Below are 24,714 nucleotides of genomic sequence, written 5' to 3'. Positions count from 1 at the left end.
CACAATATTTATCCACTGAATAAAATATTCCTGAATACTGTCATATTACAAATAATAGAAATGTATTCAAATTAGGATGTTTCCACTCTCAAACAAATGTATACTAAAAAATATACTGAAATCACAACTGTGTGAATTCTTTAGCACTAACTAAAAAATAATAAATATTTCATTGAAAAAGAAAAAATGTATTACATCAAGAAATAGGTTCGGTTAGGTTAGGTTTCTCACTTCAAAAAATAAACCCACAAATAATGAAGTATTTAAAGTGAGTGGTTCTTCAATGAATTTCACTTACTTAAAGTTATCCAAACTTTGCTCACCAGAATAGTTGTCCTTATATTTGTCCAACAATGCATCAGCCAGTGTTTCAATAGTAATACCTGAAACAAAATGTACATTAACGTTCATTATCACTATTTGAAATTGGCACAATAAAACTGGAATAAAAATCAGATAGATATTTTTCGCATAGGTTACTCATGAACATTTACAACATTTTATGACTTGGAGAGCAACTTGCATTGTCTTGTTGAAAAGTACTCATTACGTTTTCAGTTCCTTGGCGCACCTGCCTGTACCAGGTACCACCCTGTTTCCTTTTGGGCAAATTGATACTATCTTGAAAACGATTGATAAAAATTACGAAAACAAATGATACAAAAGAATGTGTCATTCACTTACTTTTCTCTATTGAAGATACACAACTGAAATCACTCTAGTTCAAACATGTACTTAGTCAAACCAACAAAGCCCACACACCAACTCTCCTCGAGTCTAAAATAAGGTATAGTAGGTTAACCACCATGACTTTACTATCGATACTATTGCATTTTACTTACTTTTCTTAAAGACTGAATATATGCAACTCTCCTGTTTGAAGATCCAAAATCAAACTATTCGCTGTACTGCAAATTGGACAACCCCAAATTATAAATGGTACACTGAACGTGAGAGAATTATACTTTGATAATAACACCACGCCATGTTGAATCAAATGTCGAATCAAGTGTCGAATTTAACGTAAAGATACCAAGCATTAAGGGACAGCCGCTTTCACAGAGCTTATTTGAATGTCGCGCGCTACACTTCAATTGATCAATGAGAAACGTATCCTCCAATTCTTCACTTCCCCATTTCTCTGTTTCCAGGATTTTTCCCTTTGTAATTAAATAATTTCAAATACAAAAAGACAAATAGGATGAGAATTAACCAATGTATTGATGCAATTGGTTCATTTATTGGCCCATTCAAATTTTTTTGTCGTTTCCAACAGTTGCTGTTGGAGCAATTCATCCAGAATCTTCGCGTTGAGTTCAAAAACTGGTTAACACTATCAGGGTTATATACATTAGGTTATGCATTCGATTAAGATCTTCAAATATTTTTGTTAACAGAGTATTCAATGTGGTTGTCAAATTTATCTTCTTGTGTTTCATTGTCACCATCAAAAAAAGGTTTATGCTGAATTGAAAGGAAGCGAGTATTTAGATTTTCCTTCGGCAACGACAAAACCAGCGCCAGCAATTCTGTGAATTTTTGGACTAAGTTTTTTTATTGATACAAAATCATGTATCACACGTCATTATTTAAAAACAATTTTATTGCCAATCACTGGAACTTCCCCAGTTGGTAGCAACAACGGGTTGCTGTGTAGTGTTTGTAGATGTCCCCTGTTCTTGAACTTCTGCTACCCAGTCATCCGTACCGTTAGCTGTATACGTAGGGGTTACGCCAGCTACTACAGGAGCAACTGGTGGGACCTCCGCTGCCCAGTCAGCAGTTTCAGTGGTATTCCAGTCAATATCTGGTGGATCCAGAGAAGCAGCAATTTCAGTGGGCTTAACAACAGCTGCAACAGCCTCTTTGGCAGCTTGTTCTTCCTTTTGTGCCTCTCCAGGTTCACTGTAGAAGAATAGATCAGCTACAACCTCCCACTTGGTATCGCGTTGAATAGTTCCTCGAAAACGAAGGACCTCACGAGCTAATAGTCAGTAGAGAAGACCAATACTGTGTTGCAAGGAAAAGCAATGTCAACAATTCTCAAAGGAGAATCAGTATTGCACAAAGCAATGACTGGAATGTTGACATAAGAAGCTTCAGTAATAGGCTGATGATCAAAGGCTGGATCAGTAACAAACAATAAATGCAGCTTGAATCTGATTAGTGGACGCACAAGGAGTGAATCTTTCTGCTATGGGAGTAGTTCCAGTATGTACAGCAAATTTGAGAACAGTGTTCATAAGGACGAGATGAAATGACTAACACAGAGTGTTCTATAGCTACAATAGCCTGTGCCGCCAACAAGAGCTTTTCCTATGTTTTACGAAGATAAATAATGTGAATTTCATCGGAGCGACGTTTATGGACATACTGTTCCATTTGGAAATTTACATTTACAGTCCAAGATATGTTCCAGCTGCCAACATCTTGGTAACATGATCCTCTTTGAAAGCAAGAACATCTACACCTCCCGACACCTTTACGTTCTGTTTGAGTTACGAAAAACGTGTTAAAATGCTACTGGGAGCAACGACGGCCGATGACTAAAAGTTGCCTCACAAAGTCCAAAAAAAGGAGTAATAAATACAAATATGTGACAAAAGTGGCTTCGCCCATTCTAACATAGAGATTTCAATCATTCAATCCCTCTTTTTTTTATCAATCCATCTGGATGTACACTTTCCACGCCTGTTTATGAATGTTTTTCAAATACTAGGCTCACACACAGATGGCGCTTCTAGTGTTGAATCGAAACGATTTTTAGTAAACCCTAACCTTCAAACAAAAACGGGTACAAATTTCACAGCTACCGGACTATTTATTTGTGTGATGGAACATTTTGAGTGAAGCGACTTTTGTTAGTTTGGTAAACAATTTCTTGCATTGATGGGAGCATTACTTTTTGGCGAATAAAAATACTGTTACGTCGAAGTGTGACAATGGATGAAACATGGCTACGTCATTCCACAGCAGAATCAAAACGATCGTTATCTGAGTGGACTGCACGTGGTGAACCGACTCCAAAGCGTGCAAAGAAGCAACAGTCGGCAGGTATCAGTATTTTGGGATGCGCGTGGTATAATATTCATCAACTATCTTGAAAAGGGAAAAACCATCAAGAGACAATAGCGTAGCGTTACTGAAGCGTTTGAAGAAGGAAATTTCGGGAAAACGGCCCCATTCGGAAATAAAAAGTGCTGTGCAAGATATGAATAAATCAAAACAAGTCCCTATGCTGAGCCTTGAGGCACTCCAATTCCGATGGCGATTTGGCAGGTATATAGGGTCTCCCAGTATGTAGTTAACACGCGGAAAACCATCAACAGACTCTATAACATAGCATTTATGGACCGTTTGAATGAGGAAATCTCAGGAAATTGGCCCCATTCGAACAAAAAAGATGCTGTTCTATCAAGACAAAGCACAGTGCCACAAATCAATTAAAGTGATGGCAAAATTGCATGAATTGAGCTTCGAAATGCATCCGCATCCACCATATTCTCCAGATTTAGTCCCCCTCGACTTTTTCCTTTCCTCAGATCTCAAGAGAATGCTGGAAAGAAATTTAGCGCCGATGAATAGATAATCGTCGAAACTGAGGTCTGTTTTGAAGTTAAAGATAAATCGTACCATAAAAATGATATCGAGAAATTGTTTGACCGCTGTAATCATTGTATCGCTCTCGAAGGCAACTATATTGAATGACAAAATGAAATAAATCAGAAAAAAATTGTTTCGTGTTAGCCTATGAACTTATCAGCACAACATACGTTACGTAATGCTTCACTTTGGTTAGAACTCCTGATTACGCAGACTGCTTTTTAAATAATTTCTATGCAGCTTACGTGGATGTAAATAGTAACGGAAAAGCTATGAAAACGGATTGAAATGTATGCACATGCATGCAGGCTCATAAAAATTTATCATCCTAGATACTCGCAATTAAACAGACGCATATAACTTTTTTTTCGTGCTGTTGATTTTCTCGAAGTAATCGCTGTAATTGAGGATGTACGGGGTAACATGAATTATTTCTGAGCTCACATTGAATTATTTTAGTGCCGGAAATGCTGGACTGTGAAGAACAGAGCTGGTATTCAACTTTGATGGTGAAAAAAGTGTAAGCAACTAAAAAATATTGATTCGTTCATTTTACACAATAAGTACAAAAATTAGTATAGGATACTCATCTGGATGTACGAGGTCTGTCAAAAAATAAAGTGAATTTTCATTTTTCTCAAAAAATATTCATTTACTCATCAATTTTTTTTTATTGCGCTTTCATTAGCTTTCCCTGTATGTATGTGTGTTTGTTTGTAACTCTCCTTTTCATTTCATATTCATTCCCATTTGAATGCTCGGGATCTGTATTTGATAGAATGGGGAATGTTCCTCCTGACGAAAATCAAGTAGTTTTCATGAAAGATCTCTAAGAAAACGCATTTTAACCTTATCATTTCAACCTTTCTCTTCAAAAAATTATTTGAATACTTGAAAAAGAGGAATAAAATAATGCATTCAACATTTAAAGGGATTTGTTTCTATTTCACCATTTGGCAACATCGGTTATAGCTAATAAAGGACAATGAATCTGTTACCTGTATGAGACAAACAAAGATGACATATTTCATAGGCGTGCTGTTCTGTTTACTTATGATCCGAGTTCCGAGACATTCTGTGACATGACATTTTGTCACAGAATGAATCTATATAAATAAATAACAAAACAACTGTTGTTTATGTGGCTTGTGGAGGTGGTATTGAACTACTGAATAATTGCAAAGCAGTTATTGATGATATTTCTCCAATACAAAATTGTAGTATTAACAGTCATTTGCCATGGTTTGATAACGAAGTTCACTGTTAAATTAAGAATCGTGATAGGGCATAAGAGTTTTCAGAAACTGTTCAAATCTAGAAAAACAAAATAACTGGGAAACTTTCAAGAAATTGAGAAATGATGTTGTCAATGTGTTGAAAAGAAAAAAAGATCAATATTATTTTGAAAAAATTGATCGGTATAGAAACAACTCTAAACAAATGTGGAAAACTCTCAAAAAACTAGTTAAAGGAGATGACATTGACTTTCCAAATTGTATTCAGTTTGAGAAAACTGGTGAACTTATATTACTAAAAGATGTTATTGAAATATCAGATAACTTCAACAGTTATTTTGTTGAAAGCATAAATGAAATTGTGGCGAGCATTGACTATTCAGAGTCATGGTGCAATAAAAAGTTTAATTTATACGAAATTTTCTCAGAATTTAGATTGCTTTCGTTAAATGACCTACGTAAAATTATAATTTCCTTGGATAATAAGTGCAGTATACATGAAATCCTCAACTTCAAAATATTGAAACTATCGGTCACGTTATATTGCACCTTATCAACACCTCTCTTGAAACTGGCGAAATACCAGAAAGATTGAAAAGTAGTACTATTGTTCCTATACCCAAAATTCCTCATACTATTAAATGTAAATAATTCAGGCCAATCAACACTTTACCTCCGATTGAGAAGGTACTTGAAACAGCAGTATATAACTAACTAATAGAATATGTGGAAAAAAACGACATTTTAATCAACAATCAATCGGGTTTTCGCAAATTGCATTCGTGTGAGTCATCAGTGCAACTATCTCTAAACAAATTTAAATCTGAGCTGGATAATAATAAGTTTGTTGTAGTCGTATTCCTTGGCCTCAAAAGAGCATTTGAGACCATTGATAGGTCTATACTACTAGCCAAATTGAATATATATGGAATTGAGGGCAAAGTGTATAATTGGTTATCTAATTACTTGACCAACAGAAAACAACGGGTAAGAGTTGAAGACATGTTCTCTTGTGAAATTGACAATTACGTTGGAGTTCCCCAGGGTAGTGTTCTGGGACCCCTTCTATTCATACTATATTTAAACGACATGCCATTGTTTGTCGACTGTGAATTTATGAACTTTTTAGCTGATGATACTCTATTGGCATGTAGCAATGTGAACCTTACGATGGCTATACAAAAAATGAATAATACTCTAGCATGTGTCAAAAAGTATTTAAAAATCAATAAACTCAAGCTGAATGTGATGAAAACTAAAGCGATGATAATCACCACCAAGTTTAAATACAGCCAAATAGACTCTAAAACTATTAATCTCAACATTGATGATGACAAAATTGAAATAGTGAATTCAACTAAATATCTGGGATTCCAGATAGATAACACTCTATCGTTTGATGAACATTTTGAGTATATTCATAAAAAAAAATTCAAAGAAATTATTCTTTTTTTCTAGAATTGCCAATAATCTTTCAACGGAGTCAAGTATCACAGTTTACAAGTCAATTGTTCAGCCACACTTCGACTATTGTTCCTCTATCCTATATCTATTCAATCAGAATAAATTGTCTCAACTCCAAAAACTTCAGAATCGTGGTATGAGAATCATTTTGAAGTGCCGTAGAGATACTCCTATCACTATTATGCTCAATGTTTTAAATTGGCAATCCATTTCCCAAAGACTGCTATACTTCACAATGATCTTCGTATACAAAATATTGAACAATTTAGGACCATCTTATTTTAATCAGTATATTGTCTTTCATCACGATATTCACCACCACTTCACTCCAAATAATAATAACTTATATATTAACAGAACAAAAAACAAAAATACTATGAACTCATTGTTTTTCAAGGGTTTTGATCGGTTCAACAAATTAGCTAATGCAATTAAAAATAGCCCATCTCTAAACATCTCTACATGCAGTAACTTAAAAGATTCATCTCGGTCCAAAAAAGGAATTAAATCGTGAACATTTTCATGCGATTATTTTTTACAACATTCGACGTGGATTAACTCAGCAATAGTGCATGAATGAACTTAATTCAATTTTTGGCGATGAAGCTCCATCAAGGACCAGTGTTTGTCGATGGTATGGTGAATTCAGTCGTGGTCATAGTTCAGTCCAAGATGAATTTCGAGAAGGTCGTCCAAAATCAGTTGTTGTTTCGAAAACCATTGATGCTGTGCGCGAACTAATATTGCAAGATCGTCATCTGACCTATTGTGAGATTGAGACAACCTTAGGCATTAGTGGGACCAGCATACATTCATTATTACATAAACATTTGACTGTCAAAAAATTTGTTCGCGTTGGATCCCACACAATTTGTCAATCGCTCAATAAAAGGCTCGTGTCGATAGAAATGCTCGAAAAATACGATCGCGGTGCTTCGAAACACGTCTATGACATCGTGACAGGTGATGAATCTTATGGATTTACGCGTATGAGCCCGAAAATGAACAGCAGTCGACTATATGGGTATTTCAAGATGAGCCAAATCCAACAAAATTTGTTCGCGCTCGAAGCACTTCCAAACAAATAGTCGCCTGTTTCGGAAAAACTGGACATGTCGCAACCGTACCACTAGAACAACGCAGAACAGTCAATTATGATTGAAACACAATCATTTCTTTGCCAGTTGTCTTCCAAGAAATCAGGATAACCAACCGCCGAAGACGGATCACTCTTCACCACGACAATGCGAGCTCTCACACATCGGCTCAAACAACTGCATTTTTGAGCACCCTGAACATCGATTTGATGAGTCATCCGCCGTATAGTCCTGACTTGGCACCGAATGACTTCTTTTTATTCGCGCACAAACTGAGAAGTCAACGTTTATCGACACCTGAAGAAGCGGTTGCTGCAGAATGCATGTTTTGGAGATACCTCAATCAGAGTGGCAAAAGTACTTCGACAATTGGTTCAAACACTTGCAAAAGTATATAGATCATCGTGGGGAATACTTTGAATTACAATATTAATATTTGATGATTAATATTTGTTTTTGTTCTCAAATTCCGAAATATAAAAGGCACCCCTCTACCAATTTCCCCCTTCATTCATAGGAATACATTCAATCGTGATGTCACAAATATCATACTGGTATAGTTCAAGAGAGAAAACTGAACCTCTCTCCCGCCTCCGTGCACGTCACTGTCGAGCACTCTCGAACCTTGATAATCGTAAAAGTGCCGTCTATCGTCGAACGTAATTATCGGGCCTGCAGGTGTATTAATTACGCATGAAAGCCAAGAAATGTCGTGAATTGCGACCGATTCAGAGAGGACGTTTATTACTATTACTATTGCGTTCGTCGCCGCAATTACGCCACTCACTTTTCAGCTAATGCAATCGCGAATAATAACCGATAATGTCGAGAGCGCGGTAGGCGCGTAACGATCCTCGGCTGTTTTGTAATGACGGGGGGCGGATGTCCGCAGGCACATCGAGTGATTGACGATTCGATCAACGATAAATGCTGAGAAATCGTTTGAAAATCGAAGCGAGTGGGACGACTGCTGATTGATTTGATTTTTTCATTCTCGGATCGGACAAGAAAATGGAAAACTCATCTCGGTGCAAGTTGTATCGGGGTCATTCTAATATCACACAAAACATTCGAAGATTTGAGTCCAACCCCCATTGTATTTCCCCTGCTCTTGCTTCCGCGTGCATAAATCTTAAACATTGTTCACAATTTCTTTGCTTTATCTACTGAGAACCTTGTTTTTCAGTGTTTCACAGTTCACTACACAACAATTTTTACACTTGCTGTACAAACACTGCTACACGAGTTCATCGATGTTAATGAGCTCTTGCTACACTCCGCCGGCTGATTTACTGCACATTTAATATTCACAGGGATATCTAGATTTTTCAAACTGTGCCCAATGTATGACTCTATATGGTTCAATCTCCATTGAAGAGCTTCTAAAATTACATTCTCAACTTTGCTCTGTAATTAATATCATGTTCAATTATTATTTCCTATCATATTAAATTGTAACAATCATGAAGATATTATACAAACAACAAACAATAGTTTTATTAAAAATCCCCAGACTGTTACATCCTGTTATAATGTATTTTGTATATTTTTATTTACACTTTTATAATATTTTGGGAAAGAAAGTTTTTGGCTTTCTACTACTCCATCTGATACAAAAAAAAATGGATGAGAGAATTTTCCAAAGAAAGGAAGGATTAATCAATTTGAAAATAAGTAACTCTATACATGGATGTGTAGATCATGCAAAGAAGTAACTTTCAGACACAAACTGAAAGAAAGTCCTCCTGAAACAGCTACTTTCATATAAACATTGAATTACACGAAAGAAAAAATTCTTTCGAAACAAATACTTCTATATGAACACTGAATTATACAGAAGATACTTTTCTCTATTCAGTTTGTATATCGAACATTCGTGGAGGAATAAGAATCAGATATCATTCACATGAGTTCTACTTTGAATGAATGGTAATAAATTGTACTCACATGGAACACTGTCACCCTAACTGGTATACACGTGTTTCGCCTTAAGACACTTGCCCTAAGGCTCTTCAGTACCAAATTGGATAACATTATAGAAAATACACACACTTCATTCATGAATTACGATTTTGAATGTCACGGAATAAGCTTGATCTGCTTATGTCATCGATGACATCGTAATGACATTCATTCACCTATTTGAATAGAGAAAAGTATCTTCTGTATAATTCAGTGTTCATATAGAAGTATTTGTTTCGAAAGAATTTTTTCTTTCGTGTAATTCAATGTTTATATGAAAGTAGCTGTTTCAGGAGGACTTTCTTTCAGTTTGTGTCTGAAAGTTACTTCTTTGCATGATCTACACATCCATGTATAGAGTTACTTATTTTCAAATTGATTAATCCTTCCTTTCTTTGGAAGATTCTCTCATCCATTTTTTTGTATCAGATGGAGTAGTAGAAAGCCAAAAACTTTCTTTCCCAAAAAATTAATCACTCCTAAAAATATAACCCTTTCAAATCAAACTTTTATAATAATATTTAATATTTTGGGGAAAGAAAATTTTTGGCCTTCTATTTCTTCATCTTGATACAAAAAATGTAGAAGGCCAAAAATTGTATTTCCCAAAATTTCTCCGAAAAAAATATCTATTCAATTTAAATATTTAATATATTATTCCTTTTTTTAGGTTCGATCGAAAGTAAAAACTACTTTCAGAAAATTGAAACATCAAATAATGTATGGTTTAATTATAAAAAAATATATAGACATTTATATTGTCATATGGTAAAAATGAAACTTGTAAAAATGGAAAATTAGATTGGATCTCAATATTCGTCAGTTCTTTATTAATTTTAGCATCATTTTTCTTTTTGACAGAAGCCATCTATTATTTTGTTCATTTGTGTCAGACATCACAGTAATAATTTTTTAAAATGCTACTTTGTTTTGTAAGAGTTTCGTGTTTATTTCACGAAACTATTAATTTTATTTTGTGAGTTAATTTCCACTTTTCCACCAAATCAATCAAAGTTGACAAACAATAAGATTCTTTCAATTACTACGTAGTAGCGCTTCCCGCTGTCTGTCTCTATATATGCTTAGATCTTTAAAATTACGCAACGGATTTTGATGCGAATTTAAAAAAAAATAGATTGATTCAATAAAAAGGTTCATATGTATATAACATGCATAATTTCAGAGGTTTTTAATGTAATGCAAACGCTGACTGAACCCTACGAGATAGATAAAAAATGTAGGTATATAGTTCAAGTAAACCATTTAATAATAATAATATAGTTAGGGAGCTAACTAATTTCGTTATTCAATAATTATTTCTGATTATGTAATAGATAAACATCTGAAGGTTTTGGTAATCCTGTATCACATCGCGTCTTGCGTTCGTAAGCTTTGTTTTTGACTATTTTTTGTACAGTTGGGAAAGGAATGTCGGTCAAATCTGATGTTGCTTGCAGTTTGTTTCTCTCGAAACCAAACTTGAGATGTAGATTCTTATATATCAAGTGGTCCAACGAAAAGTATGCACCTTGCTTTTCTCCTTTTTTTGTAACTTAACGCAAAAATGCTCGGACAGGTCAATTTTGCTTTTGAGGGAGACACATTTTAGATGTATTTTTCTACCTGTGCCTTCAACCCCCTAGCGAGGGTGAGTAACAACTCTAAAATTTAAAATGGAAAGTGAGGTCGAGTGATATATCATTTGAAAGGGCACAAAATTATCTTTCCAATGATACCTAATTTGTTGTATTTACTTGAATAGTTATAAAAAAAGTAAGAACATTTACTAGGTGTTAATGAAAATGCGGAAAAAACGGCATTTTTATCACTACTACATTCCTCAATGTCGCTCGTGCGTTTTTTGGTTCAAATAACAACAGCAGATAAGTGTACAAAAAAAATTTAGGCAAACGTTCATTGATTCAGTTCGGTTGCTTTTGAAATTATTTCAACTTTACTGTAAAAAAGGTTTATTCCATTCCTGAACGAGTTGAAATTGCTAAACTTTATTATCAACATAATAGTTGTGCTAGACTTACTGCTCCCCTTTAATAACAGTCATCCCGGGAAAAATGTGAATGATTCGTACGTTGCCAAGTTAGTCCAAAAGTTTGTCGATACCGGATCTGTCTGTAATGTGAAACACCAACCACGGAAACCGATCAGAAATGAAGCAGTGGAAGTCGCTGTTTTGGGACATGTTGAATTGGATCATACTCAAAGTACCCGTCAGCTTGCTGCAGCCTCAGGTGTCTACCGTTCGTCCATAATACGGATATTAAAAGCCTATAAATTTCATCCGTACAAAATTAAATTAGTACAGGAACTCAAAGAAGATGATCCTGATAGAAGGCTGCAATTTTGTGAACAACTGAGCCAGCTACTAATTGATGATCCGCACCTATGATTCAACATGTGCTTTTCCGGTGAGAGTACACTTTTTTTGAATGGAGCTGTGAATAGGCATAATTGCCGTTACTGGGATGACAGTAACCCACACTTATTCCGAGAGGTCCATACCCTCAAAAAATCAATGTCTGGTGTGGCATATTAGGTAGTCATATCGTAGGGCCACTGTTTTCCTGGGAATTTAACTGGTGAGGTCTACCTGAACATGCTTGAAGATACAATTGATCCTCTCATAACAGAAATAATTGAAAATGACCAAAATCATAATGATGATCGGCTTCATTTTCAGGAAGATGAAGCACTTCCTCACTATGTTGCTCCGGTAAGAGAGTTTTTAGATGACCGGTTTCCTGGACGGTGGATTGGAAGGAGAGGCCCCATCGAATGGCCTGCAAGGTCACCTGATTTATCGCCTTTAGACTTCTTCCTTTGTGGACACTTGAAAAATAAATGTTTTGCTACGCAGCCCGAGTCCATAGTAGATCTTCGCCAACGAATTACAGCAGAGTGCAGAAGTATAACACCTGATATGCTACAGAATGTTAGGAATAGATTTGAACAAAATCTGTATTATTGTATGGAAGCAAATGGGTCACATTTTCAGAACTTGCTGAAGTAGGATTCTACTAAGTCAATTACACATTTCAAAGTACTGGGTTGTAGTTGTTTTTCTTCATAATACCTACATGTTTGAGTGAAATACAACATATTAGGTATCATTGGAAAGATAATTTTGTGCCCTTTCAAATGATATATCACTCAACCCCACTTTCCATTTAAAATTTTAGGGTTGTTACTCACCTTCGCTAGGGAATTGAAGGCACAGGTAGAAAAATACATCTAAAATGTGTCCCCCTCAAAAGCAAAATTGACCTGTTCGAGCATTTTTGCGTTGAGTTACAAAAAAAGGAGAAAAGCAAGGTGCATACTTTTCGTTGGACCACTCTGTACATTGAAACATACTCTCAAGCCAATCATAAAACTCGGTTACTAAAAATGACCCAATTCGAACAGTCCACGTGGACAAGTTCGCAGCCAGTTCACTCCCATGTATTGGTTTTTTTGGCCTTTGAGAGTGCCCCGAACTTTGAGTACACACAATATCGTTTACTTCAACTATACTACAATATTGTACATCTTAAAAAGGTCTACAAAAAAGTTTGCGATGATATATGCGTATATCTTTGTGGTAATCCACAATAACCCTTTTTTCTCCTCGATAAATAATGGCTTATTTACCAAGCAATTTCAAGCAATAGAGCAATAATCAAATTAAGTTCCTTGAATACGTTGTGCATTCAATATAGATCAATATGGTCCTTTAAAGCATGTAATTTAAATGAACACTTTCGAAGGTATTACAGATTTGAAATGCAGGGACACTGCGGTTGCGGTGGTACCGGCCGGGTGACCGGCGGCGTGCGCCTATAAATAGCAGCGATAAACGAATAACGTAAAATGTTAGTCGACGGATACGTCAATTATGTTTCCGGTTTGTCCAAAAAATTACAACGAATCGGATACAGCCATGATTCAAAAACAACTTTTAGCACTAATACGTATTCCTAGATCTATTTTGACACGAACAATTCCGAAACGTCAGTTGAAAAACTGAGAGTATTTAATAATATACCTTGCTCAAAGAATCCGCATGTATTCTTCTAACAGGTGGCAAGTTCATTTTAAATATATGTATATGTGAAAATGGATTGTTAAAGGATTGAAATGGATTGAAAAAGGAAATCTGACCCTAAACTGAATTTTCGAAATAAGATCTATATGTAGACTGTCGAATGTGACATCTGGATTTATTCTCTTGTCGTTTGTCAAAAAAATATACCCATATGTTTTCATCTGATGATGTTTTTACAAGTGAATTTTTGAGTTTTGAGAACGAAAAGAAATAACTTTCCAAAACCTCAGCCATCTAAAGAAATCTAATTATATAAATTTCCTTTTTTTTTTCTATATTTCATTCAATTGCAGTGAACATTTATGAATATGAGAAATTACTAAGTAGTTTATATTACGTGGTAACTTTTGAAATTGGCCTTTATTACACTCAATCAGATTCTCTATAGATTGAGCTTCGTTCATATCTCAGATTGTGTAATATTGAATACCCAAAAAACTGCAAACAAATTACCTTTCACCAAAATGTCTTTCAAAGAGCACATGATGTTTCTGTCAGATCCAGAATGTGTGCTTATCATCATCATCATCATCCTTAAAACTTCATTTTTGAAGATATACAGTCCACTAAATATCCATCAGCAACCCACTTACTCTCCCATCCACCATGGCACTTCAATGTGTTTTAGTGAAGAGTTGTTGATATTCATGGCAGTGATCTGAATAGCTCAAACCGTGATATTTTGCAATGATGATCTCTTTTGTCGGTTTGATATTTGTTATTGGTATATAGGATGTTTCTTCTTCGCTTGGGGCTTTGTTCACGAGATGGAGCTGTTACTAGTTAACAATCTGTCTCTTGGATGGAGGTTTCATACATGCAGTTGAGCCGCGTTGCTCTTTGCTGTCTGAGTAGGATCTCTCCAGTATTGACGGGAGGTAATACCTCGAAACCAAGGTTTGAAAGTGATCTACTTGAATAATTTCAGCACGATCCTGCTGCTGGATGAACGACAAACATCGTCGAGACCTCAGTGTGGTATCTTGCATATATGTCTGTCGGATGTAATTCAATATCCAGCGTGGTATTAGCCAGGAAAGTAGTTGTTTTCCGGCAGACATTTACCAGAACCTACGGTGAAGGCAGTTGGGAGAGATGAATATTTCGACACGGTTTGAAAAAAAAGTCGTTTCAATGGAAACTGTAGCAATAACGCCGTTAGAAAAACATTCCAAGGATGTATACTTTCGATCCCTGAACTGCAGTTGTTTCGTAACATCAGTAGTTGAATTTAAATGCTCCATTTCCTACGCTCACTATTATATTTGTTATCCGCCTCGATCGGCATGCTAAGGAATCCATTAGGCAAGAACCAGTTATTGTTTGTGATTATGGTTACGTAACTCCGTCTTGCGTTATTCATACAGCTTTTTCCAAGAAAACACTTTACGATGCATTTTTTACGATTGTCAAATTATAGTAATCAAGGTTTTTTCCACTCATTCTTCGGCGCGGGATTTTTGTATGATTTATTCACCGATTCCATCGAAATGTCTAACGACTCTGGTATGTTTGTTAGTTACTTCCTCGTACAGTCATAGTCCAGTGATAATGAGTAGGAAAAGTAATAATCTTGCAATAATTCGCATGAAGCTGAAAATTGTTATAGGTCTCATAAATATTGTTATGAATGAAGTGTCCAAAGTCCCTGCCGATACCATGTGTGCTGAAAAAGTTATTATAATAAATAGGTCAAACCCAAAAATATCGGTTTTATGCATTTTTATCTATTACGGTGAGTGTTTTCGTGGAATTAGGTGGAATATCGTCTACAAAAATTGTTCGTGTACTTTTTTCCTATTCCCGTACTTCCAAACAGACCTTCACTATAAGTAAAACAAAGTAATATTATAAATCTATCATTTGGAGCACTGTTTTTCAATGCGCTATACTTCTGTAGGGGGGTCACGCAAGGATAAAAAAATTACCTCAGTAAAAATTATTGAAGTTTATAAAAATACATTTTTTAGAAAATTGTTAACAAAAAAGCATATACTGGTGAACATTTGTACACATTAATACAAACAAATTAACAAAAAATTAAAGCCTATGTCTACTTGCCACTCCTAATGCGAAGGTTGCGCTTGTTTTCGATTAATCAATTTTTCGCATCGTGGTTGCGTGTTTGCTACATTGAGAATTAAGTCATTTTCTAACTTTAAGCGATTTCTTTGCTTGCTTTTCATTTGAACCATTGATGAAAATGTCAACTCGCACAAATACGAGGTGGCAAATGGAATCAAACATCTCAAGGCCTCAGTTGTTAAGTCCGGGTATTCTGTTTTTCTTTTTCAAATTGGCAGATTTGAATTCTAAGTGTAACATCCCATCGGCAGATAACTCCAGCAGATTTTCTTTGAGCTTAGTTGTTAAATTCGCTTCATTTATAGCTGCAGTTAAAAATGGATTCAACATCCACCTTTGCTCAGTGTTTTCCGATATCTCTTGCACAGAAAAGTAATAAAAATATTCCTTCAAATTATCTAACAACGTTTTCATACCAGGTGTATAGTCCTTGATATTTATCTCACATCCGACTACTTCAATATAAGACTATGTCGATGAAAATGAATCGAAGTTGTTTTGATTTATAGAGAATGACCACAAGTCAATTTTCTTTGTGTATTTTGTCTTTTGCAGTGATGGCATTTTCATATCGCCCTTGAAGACTTTTATTCAAGATATTTAAATGGTCAAATACGTCAGAAAGAACAGCTTATTTCAAAAGAAAATCCGGGTCACAAATAAATTCAGAGTATTTCGGCTTGGTCTGCTGTAAATATATACCGAAACCGATTGTGAAATGGAAATTAGACAAAAGTGTTATCATTCATTTCATCAAAGTAGTATATTATGACTGCCTATATATTTGTTGGTTTTTTGCAAGTTTTCCATTATTGTATATGGACCTAGTATAGAAAAAACGGCCCCAGAAGATACCTTTGCGGAAGACAGCGATGAACAAATTGGCGGAAGACATCGCCAAGACTATTTTCGACTACACCAAAATGAAATATTACCTTGCGTGACGATGCCCTTCTGGCGAAGTGTGAAAACAGTGGGTGAGATCGGTATTTCCCGAAACAGTGACAAGTAACGGGAAATTCGTTGACACGGTACGGCGCGAGAAGATTTATGTGCGGCGTTTGGGACGTTGTTAATCCGAAAACCTGTATGTCGTTTCTAAAAATAGCCCCGTCATTAAAATACAATGTTGCAATGCCCATATAAATGCAAATAAAGATATATCTGAATTGAATTCTGAAGGGAATTTATCATACATATTGCTCTTATGACGGGTCAACTCCCTCTACGATAACGAGTTTATACGGGGTGTCCTGAGAAATTTTGGTTTATCAATTCGGTTCAGCTTTTGTTGAATTAGCTTTTCTTTAAATGAGTATGAACTGAATAAAGAAATAGATTTTCTGACATGCGTATATTTGAGAATAAGTCAGGTTTATAACTTTCCTTTATTTTTCAGAATTTTCTCTTTCCTTTCCAAATGTAATACGACATGGTCGTGAGTACACTCATGCTCATCTACCAAAAAATGGTTTGCAAATATAGAACTGGACTTCATATTCAACAAATTACTCCTTTGCTCTTATATTCTTTAGGAAAAGGCCCTTTTCGTTTCGCCAATATAAAGTTTTGGGCCAAAACCATAACTCAACTTATATGTCGCTGATCTATCCGGTACATTTTTTGGAAATGTCGGATAGATCATGAGTATACAAGTTGATTTGTGGTTCCTATCCGAAACTTTATATTGGCCAAATGGGATTTTTTTCCGAAGAATAAAAGACCATAGGAGCAGTCTCTTGACTGTGAAGACCCAATTCCACTTTTGAAACTTCTGGCAGATGGGCATACGACTATGGCGTATGGTATTTGGAAAAGAAAGGTTTGGAAAGAAATTCTCAAAATTTTATGAATGACCAAATAGAATTTATATACAGGGTGTTCCTTAAACACATGCTAATGTTTAAGAAGGTAATTCTTAGACCCATTTTAGGAAAAAACTTCCTATGGACGTATGTCCTAAACGCCTTAACTTTTGAGATACAGGGTGGCAAAGTTTTCAAAAATAATCAGTTTTTTAATAATAACTGAGATAATTTTGTAGACATCTTTGGCATATTTGATATATATGTTCCATGCCCCAAGGCGCATTTTCTGATGTACACAAATTTGTATTTTTTCAAAGAGTGGCATCCCTACGGGTTTCGCATTTTTTGCGGAAAAAGTACTACGCCAATGCTTTTTTTTCAAAATAAAATCATTTTCAAAATCCTCATTTATTTTTGAAAAAATTTGATCTCCTGGTATTTCTTTGTCCGACGCATGATTTTCACTCAAAAAAATAAAAATCGACAGAAAGCAAATTAAGAAATTAGATCAATTCTGAAATGAATGAGAATCTGAAAATTACTTCATAACGCATTACCAATTCCCTAATAATATTTGAAAACATAATCTGCAAAAAATAAATTTTTCACAAAAACGAGTTTTATTTTATTTTGTGACAGTAAGTCTAAACGAATAGCACAAATTTGTTAATTAGTAATAATACCAAAACTGATTATAAAAATTGTTGGAAGTGGCCACCTGCACTTAGTATGCATGCTTCCGCCCTTCTACGCATGGAATTACGCACCCGTTCAAATATTCCCAACGTATTTCGTATAGTTTCACACGAGGCAACTATTCGCTCTCTTAAATCTTCTGAGGGAGTTTTATACACAAGAGTTTTAAGGTGACCCCATAAAAAAAAATCTAAACTGTTGAGATCGGGGGATCTTGCTGGCCATTGCTGAGGTCCTCCGCACATCTTCCAACAACCCAGGTAAGTCTTCTGCGAGAAAGTGTAAATAAGAACGACCATCAAGGCGTCCTGGAAGAAAAAATGGGCCTATTAGATGATCACCTATAATTCCTGCCCATACATTAACCGAAAATTGGTGTTGGAAATGGGTTTCGGTTTTTGCATGGGGATTTTCTTCAGCCCACACATGATTGTTATGGAAATTTTGAATGGCATTCCGAGAAAAATTTGCTTCGTCTGTGAACAAAATTTGTGTCTCAAACTGCGGATTTAGTGCAATACTTTGTAGATACCACTGACTGAAGTTCACACGCTGTGGAAAATCTCTGGGGAGTAATGCCTGCACTCTTGAAATATGGTATGGGTATAACAAAAAATCAGCCAAAATACGCTAAACAATTTGATGACAAATATCCATCTAGCGATCTTCCTCGTACTCGTCTCAGGATGTTCCTCAATTTCTTGCAGCACCGCTTCCTCAATTTCAGGAGTTCTTACTACACGAGGTCTACCTTCCGGAGTCCCTTTCTTGAAACTACCAGTTTCCCCAAGTCGACGATGAATATTTAAAAAGGTTCGGCTATCTGGTAAGGCACGATTAGGATATCTTTCCTGATAAATGCGCCTGGCTTCTGTTGCATTACCATCGGTAAGGCCATATACATAATACATTTGCGCCATTTTCGCATTCGTATAATTTACCATATTTACTGATATTCAGAAAAACAGCGGACTACCAAAATAACTTCAATAACACTTCAAAATCAATCAAAACGCGCTGTGGCAGTTTTTAACACCAACACCTTACTTTAAACCAACATCAATATTAGCTACTGACGTTTGTACATACAGAGAATTCGTTTTTTATTGCTATGGTGGGTACGCTGTTTTTTCTGCTTTTAATCTTTAAAAGAAATCACATAACGACAAACTCCATATTTCCAAGAGGTGCAGTAAATAAATTCTGCTACACGTCATTAATTCCAGGAAAAAAAATTCCAAAAAACTACAAAAGTAAGCCATGGATCATGCCTGTAGGACATTGTCATATTTGGGTGAACCACCAATAATATTGCACGTTTTTGAAAGAAAAAAATGCTTAAATGTAGCTTACAGAACATGGTTCAAAAAGTAACTTGGATTTCGATGAAGAATTCAAAAATGATATAAGTAATATATAGGGTGTTCCATTTGAAATTTCCAAGTTGATGTGTGTTACATGTGTAGATGTGGCAACAATGCGGCTATGAAAATATTTTCAAACCATAGATCACAACCATCTACATCGGTAACCAAAGTTTGAAACTCCCATTAATTTTTGTTCTCTAGATACCTCTAATAGACCATCGAATATGGAATACCCTGTATATTTTGGGTTGAAATCTTGACAGAAAGTTGTATACTTAGGGTCCGAAAAAGAAAACGAATCTTTTTGTATGACTTTTTTTGAAGAGCGGAATTTTGATATGCAAGTTTTCGACTGATCTTGTCATTTTGTCAGTGGTAGCTGTATAAGGATCTAATGTTGAGTATTTTAGTTGACCTGTATATCTATTTCGTTGAAGAACGTCTAGTTCTTTCAAATGTATTTTTTATTAACGAGTTTTGGGTTGTTTTTAGGAAATTGATGGCATTATATTGAATGCTCCTCCTCACACAACAATACAATACCTAAGAATAGATTCTGCCGAGGAATTATATTTGATTATTCACATATTTACATATTTAATTTCACATCATGAAAAATATTTGCAATAACATCATAGATCCACTGCTGCAACTCATAAATCAGTCATTTCTTAGCGGAGAGTTTCCTGATCTTCTCAAAATAGCTTGTATAATCCCTATTTTTGAAAAGGGCTGCATGAGTGAAGTAGAAAATCATAGACAAATATCCTTGCTAAGTGCATTTTCAAAAATTATAGAAAAAATTCTCTACTGCCGCATTTTAGCATGTACTGAAGTGAACAAAATTTTTATAGATTGTTAACATGGATTTAGGCCATCAAAATCAATAGAAACAGCATCCGCACATTTTTTTAAAATGTATATAAAGAGCTAGATGATGGCAAATATGTTTTAACTCAATTTTTTGACTTATCTAAAGCTTTTGATTTGGTGGACATGAACATACTTTCTAAAAAATTATATAATATCGGTATAAGAGGATGTCTCCTAAGCTATATCAATTCCTACATGGAAAATAGGAAACTAATTGTAAAATGTCACGAATTCCAATTGGACATGCATGACGTAACTCTCGGTGTTCCACAAGGCTCTATTTTAGGCCCAGTACTATTATTAATTTATGTTAATGATTTACCAAATCATAATCAATATGGTGCCACCACTTTGTATGCTGACGATACCACTGTTACTGTGTCGGGTGTTACTGAGGAGGAACTTTACCACAAAACTCAGGTAACGCTTGCGTTACCTGAGTAACCATAGTAAACCATAGGAAAACCGTGGGAAAACGGTTTTTATGAATTTTAACCAAAGGAGACCATTAACACCCGGCTGTAATTTTGTTTTATCTGAAACACCTTTATAGACATCAAGCTAAGAAGGGAACCACACATTGACCACAAACAAGCTGCTTAATAAAGCTTATTTTACCATTTTACAGCTTAAAGACACAATTGCCGGACAGGGTCTTTCAAATGTGTACTATGCTTAAGCTTATTCACATGGTTCATTGAATATATTAACCTGGGGACGATCGAGTCATCTTCAGCGGGTCTTTGTTGCTCAGAAAAGATTACTGAACCTAATTTTCAATATAAATCGCTTAGATAGCTGTAAAGAAATTTTTATAAATAATAATATTTTTACGGTACCTAGTATTTACATCTATAAATTCAGACTCGAAACCGTTACGCTGGAACTGAATGAACACAGAGTTATACTTTCTGGTAGCTTGTGAATTCTTGGAATTTTCTACCAACAAACTGCGGTAGCTAAATCCTGGGTTGGAAAATTGTTTGGTGGCAACTGCCACCCTTTGTCTACGCCTATGGTTAGTAGTAAAATTGTGGATTTAATGAAAACCAACAGCTTCTTTTCTAAACTTATACTTCAAGTAACCGGCCTTGTTTCATTTTATGTGTGTGTTCTAGAACTAAATTGTTTTATTCGTGTATTAGATACGTTAGATTGTTGAAAACTATTTTTCGATGAAACTGTCATCAAAATGACACACTGCTTGCTTATTTCAAGAATGTCAAGAATTTCTCTCTGACTCTATGGTTTCACAATGATCCGGCGGTTCTGGGAACCATTTAAGTTGTTTTTCTCGCGAAGGAAGTAAACCGATTACCGCGTTTCGAAACCCAGCTCTTTCGATAATAAAAATTTGAATCGGTTCTAAAACATTTCAAATGCCATTGTATAACCTGAACAATGAATTCACTCGTGGCGGAAGCGAACTGCATGTACTTAGATAGTCATTATCGACATAATGGATCTGTAGTTCTATTCCGTGTCTATTTTTTAGGTCAGAGGCGTGCGCGGTTCCTTTTGGTGTGGATTTAGGGTGAAAGTTTATTCGTACCAACAACCGAATATGTTTACCTGAAATTTTCGTTTTTGAAGTTATACTCCTTTCGGGGCGTTAGGCAAAAATTATGAGAATTGAATTTTGTCATGCGCGCTCACATCGTTACGAAAAAACGACACCCTGAAGTTTACTTCTTCTTCTTTGATTTATATGGCAGTTACTTCTCATTAGAGCTCAGTTCGCCAGACTCCTTCCATAGTAAAAATCAACCAGTAAGTCCACTCCCACTACTTTCATTCATGAATTCACAAAGTTCTTGGTGACCTCAAAATGAAGTGTAGAGCCAATTTCGTTCTTTTACCATAAAAAAACGAAATTTGAGGTTATTATATTATACAATATTTTGTGGCAAATTACTTATAACCAACTAGAAAAGCTAAAAACAATAATAACAATAGCGAATAAACTAAACACAATATCAGTTTCCGATCGTTTATTGTAACTAATCCGATGCTTGTGATAGTGTCGAATCCTTTGATACTACAGCACTGAACGCGTTTGATTCGAATCTCATCCTAAATGCGGTTGAAGCAGCATATCAATCAGAATAAACAAATTATGACCTTGTATAGATTGTCTTGACGATCTTTGACCTAGATTTGATGAACAAGTCAATGGAATTTTGACAGAAGCCTTCAAAATGTATATAAAAACTGTCAAATTCAGCAAACTAATCAGAATAAATGAATTATGACGACGTAATAGATTGTCTTGAGGATCTTTGGCTAGACTTGATGAACAAGTTAATAAAAATTTGACAGAAGCTATTGAAACGTATTCGTAAAACCCAGCAAACTAACCAGAATAAACGAATTATGACAACATAAGAGATTGTTTAGATGATAATCGGCCTAGACTTGATGAACAAGTCAACGTAAGTTTGACTGAAGCTTTAAAACGTACATGAAATTGGAAAAATCCAGAGACTATAATCAGATCAAACGAATTATGACAACGTAATAGATTGTCTAGACTATCTTTGGCCAAGACTTGATGAAGAAGTCGATGGAAGTTTGGCATGCCCTGTCAAAACGGACATGAAAACAGTGAAAACCAGCAAAATAAACAGAAAAATCGAATCATAAAAACGTAGTAGATAATGCTTCGGCTTAACAACTTACAAAAAAATTAGAGTAGCAACCCTACGAATACGTGCTGACGTAGATTTGATTACCCCCATCCAACGAAGACAACTCGATTCTCCTCGCCTCTCGCAGACTTAGCAAAAAACGGCCGGGGGAGTTTGCAAAGTTCTTTTCTCGCAATAATTATTCAAGTGTGCAATTAAATAAACACACCTGTTGCCGCCGCACATTGCTGTTACCTTCTAATCTCGAATTGAAGGCGATACACAGCCTGGGCAGCAGGTGATTGCAGTTGCATACAGACCTTCTTTTTTGAGAGAAACACAAATACTGTCATAGGCGCGACAAGATATTTTGAGGGTTTTCTTTTCAATGACTACTTTATCATTTTTTTTTTAATTTTCTCTCCAATACTTTTCTTATAAAAAAGATCATGAGTAATCGAGGTGATATTAAGTGTTCATATCATATTCATCACAGTGAAAATAAAAGTGTGAAATTACATAAAAAAAGCATTGGCTATTTCTTGCCAACTTTCTACTATATACTTTTACATTAGACTAGGTATAATACACACATGATGAAAATTTCATTACACGATGATTTATGTGAATATACCTATTCATTAGGAAATAGGAATCACACGTTAAAAGGTAAGACCTCGTTAATCCTTAGCTCGCACAAGTTTCGACTTCTGAGGGTTGTCGTTCGCAGGGGTGCGACAGCTGGTTAACGGAAAAACAGATTTTTTTTTAAACAGTCGTAAAGTTACATGAGTTTTCATGGAATTATAATATGGAAATTTCAATTATATGCGAATGATCACTTTATGAAATGACACAATACTGATTCCTATTTTTCAACTTCCAAAATAAGATTTAAGTTGGAAATGCTATTGAAATCCGCAAATCCGCTGTGCTAACCGACACATCTGAAAATGACTAATTAAAAAAAGAGTATGAAGAAAAACTAGCCAAGACAAAAAAAACGTGTGTCAAAAATGAGGAAAAAGGTAAAGGAAAGTCCTCGAAAACGAGCGAAGATGCGAAGCTGATAAACTACCCTAACCTAATTTCCGCCATCCGACCAGTATAGGGCACGATGTAGATTTGCTGGTCCCAGAACTTCCAGATGATTTGAATTCTGTTGAAACTAAAATGTTTTCTGATGTACTGTTAAATATAGATGAGCAAGATGATGAAGAGTTCCAATGTGCTATAGCAATGTGCTATAGCAAATATAGAGCCTAAACTTAGTTAACTTAACGACTAAGTTAGGGATCTTGGGTTAACAAAATAAAAAGCTGAATTGCTTGATTCTAGAGTAAAAGAAAAGAACTTTTTGGCAGTTGGAACTAGCATATATGTGTATAGGAAGAGAGAGCAGCAGTTTTCGAAAATTTTTAAACAGGAAGGTGATTTAGTTTACTGCTCAGACATTCCAGGTCTGATTAAAGAGTTTGGTGTTGAATGCAAAAAAAGAAGACTGGAGGCTGTTTATTGATTCTAGTTTGAACTAGTTTGAAAGCTGTTTTATTACACAATAGTAACACTTATGCATCTATACCTGTTGGTCATTCTGTACATATGAAAAAGATTTATGAAAACCTAGAAATGTGTTGAATAAAATTAGCTATTCGGCTCATAGTTGGATGATATGTGGTGACTTGAAAGTAACATGCATGCTTCTTGGTCAGCAAGGCGGTTTTACCAAATTTCCTTGTTTTTGTGTGTGAATGGGACAGTGGAGCAAAGGATCAACATTGGTGCAAAAAGAACT

At 35.3% G+C, this 24,714-nt stretch overlaps 1 protein-coding gene and 1 pseudogene across 1 annotated transcript in view; one reads left to right on the top strand and one right to left on the bottom strand.

The window, feature by feature from the left end:
* Window positions 1–24,714, top strand: part of Fs (Follistatin) — a 136,239-nt gene that overhangs the window by 75,746 nt on the left and 35,779 nt on the right. The gene's annotated exons all lie outside the window — the stretch shown is intronic.
* On the bottom strand, window positions 1,602–2,429 carry LOC111506568 (small ribosomal subunit protein uS2-like; annotated as a pseudogene).

Source organism: Leptinotarsa decemlineata, unplaced genomic scaffold (assembly GCF_025532065.1).
Source record: "Leptinotarsa decemlineata unplaced genomic scaffold, Ldec_3_MD MMD2_tig00026307_RagTag_RagTag, whole genome shotgun sequence".
NCBI classification, from domain to species: Eukaryota; Metazoa; Arthropoda; class Insecta; order Coleoptera; family Chrysomelidae; genus Leptinotarsa; species Leptinotarsa decemlineata.
This window is presented reverse-complemented; position numbering and strand designations above follow the sequence as displayed.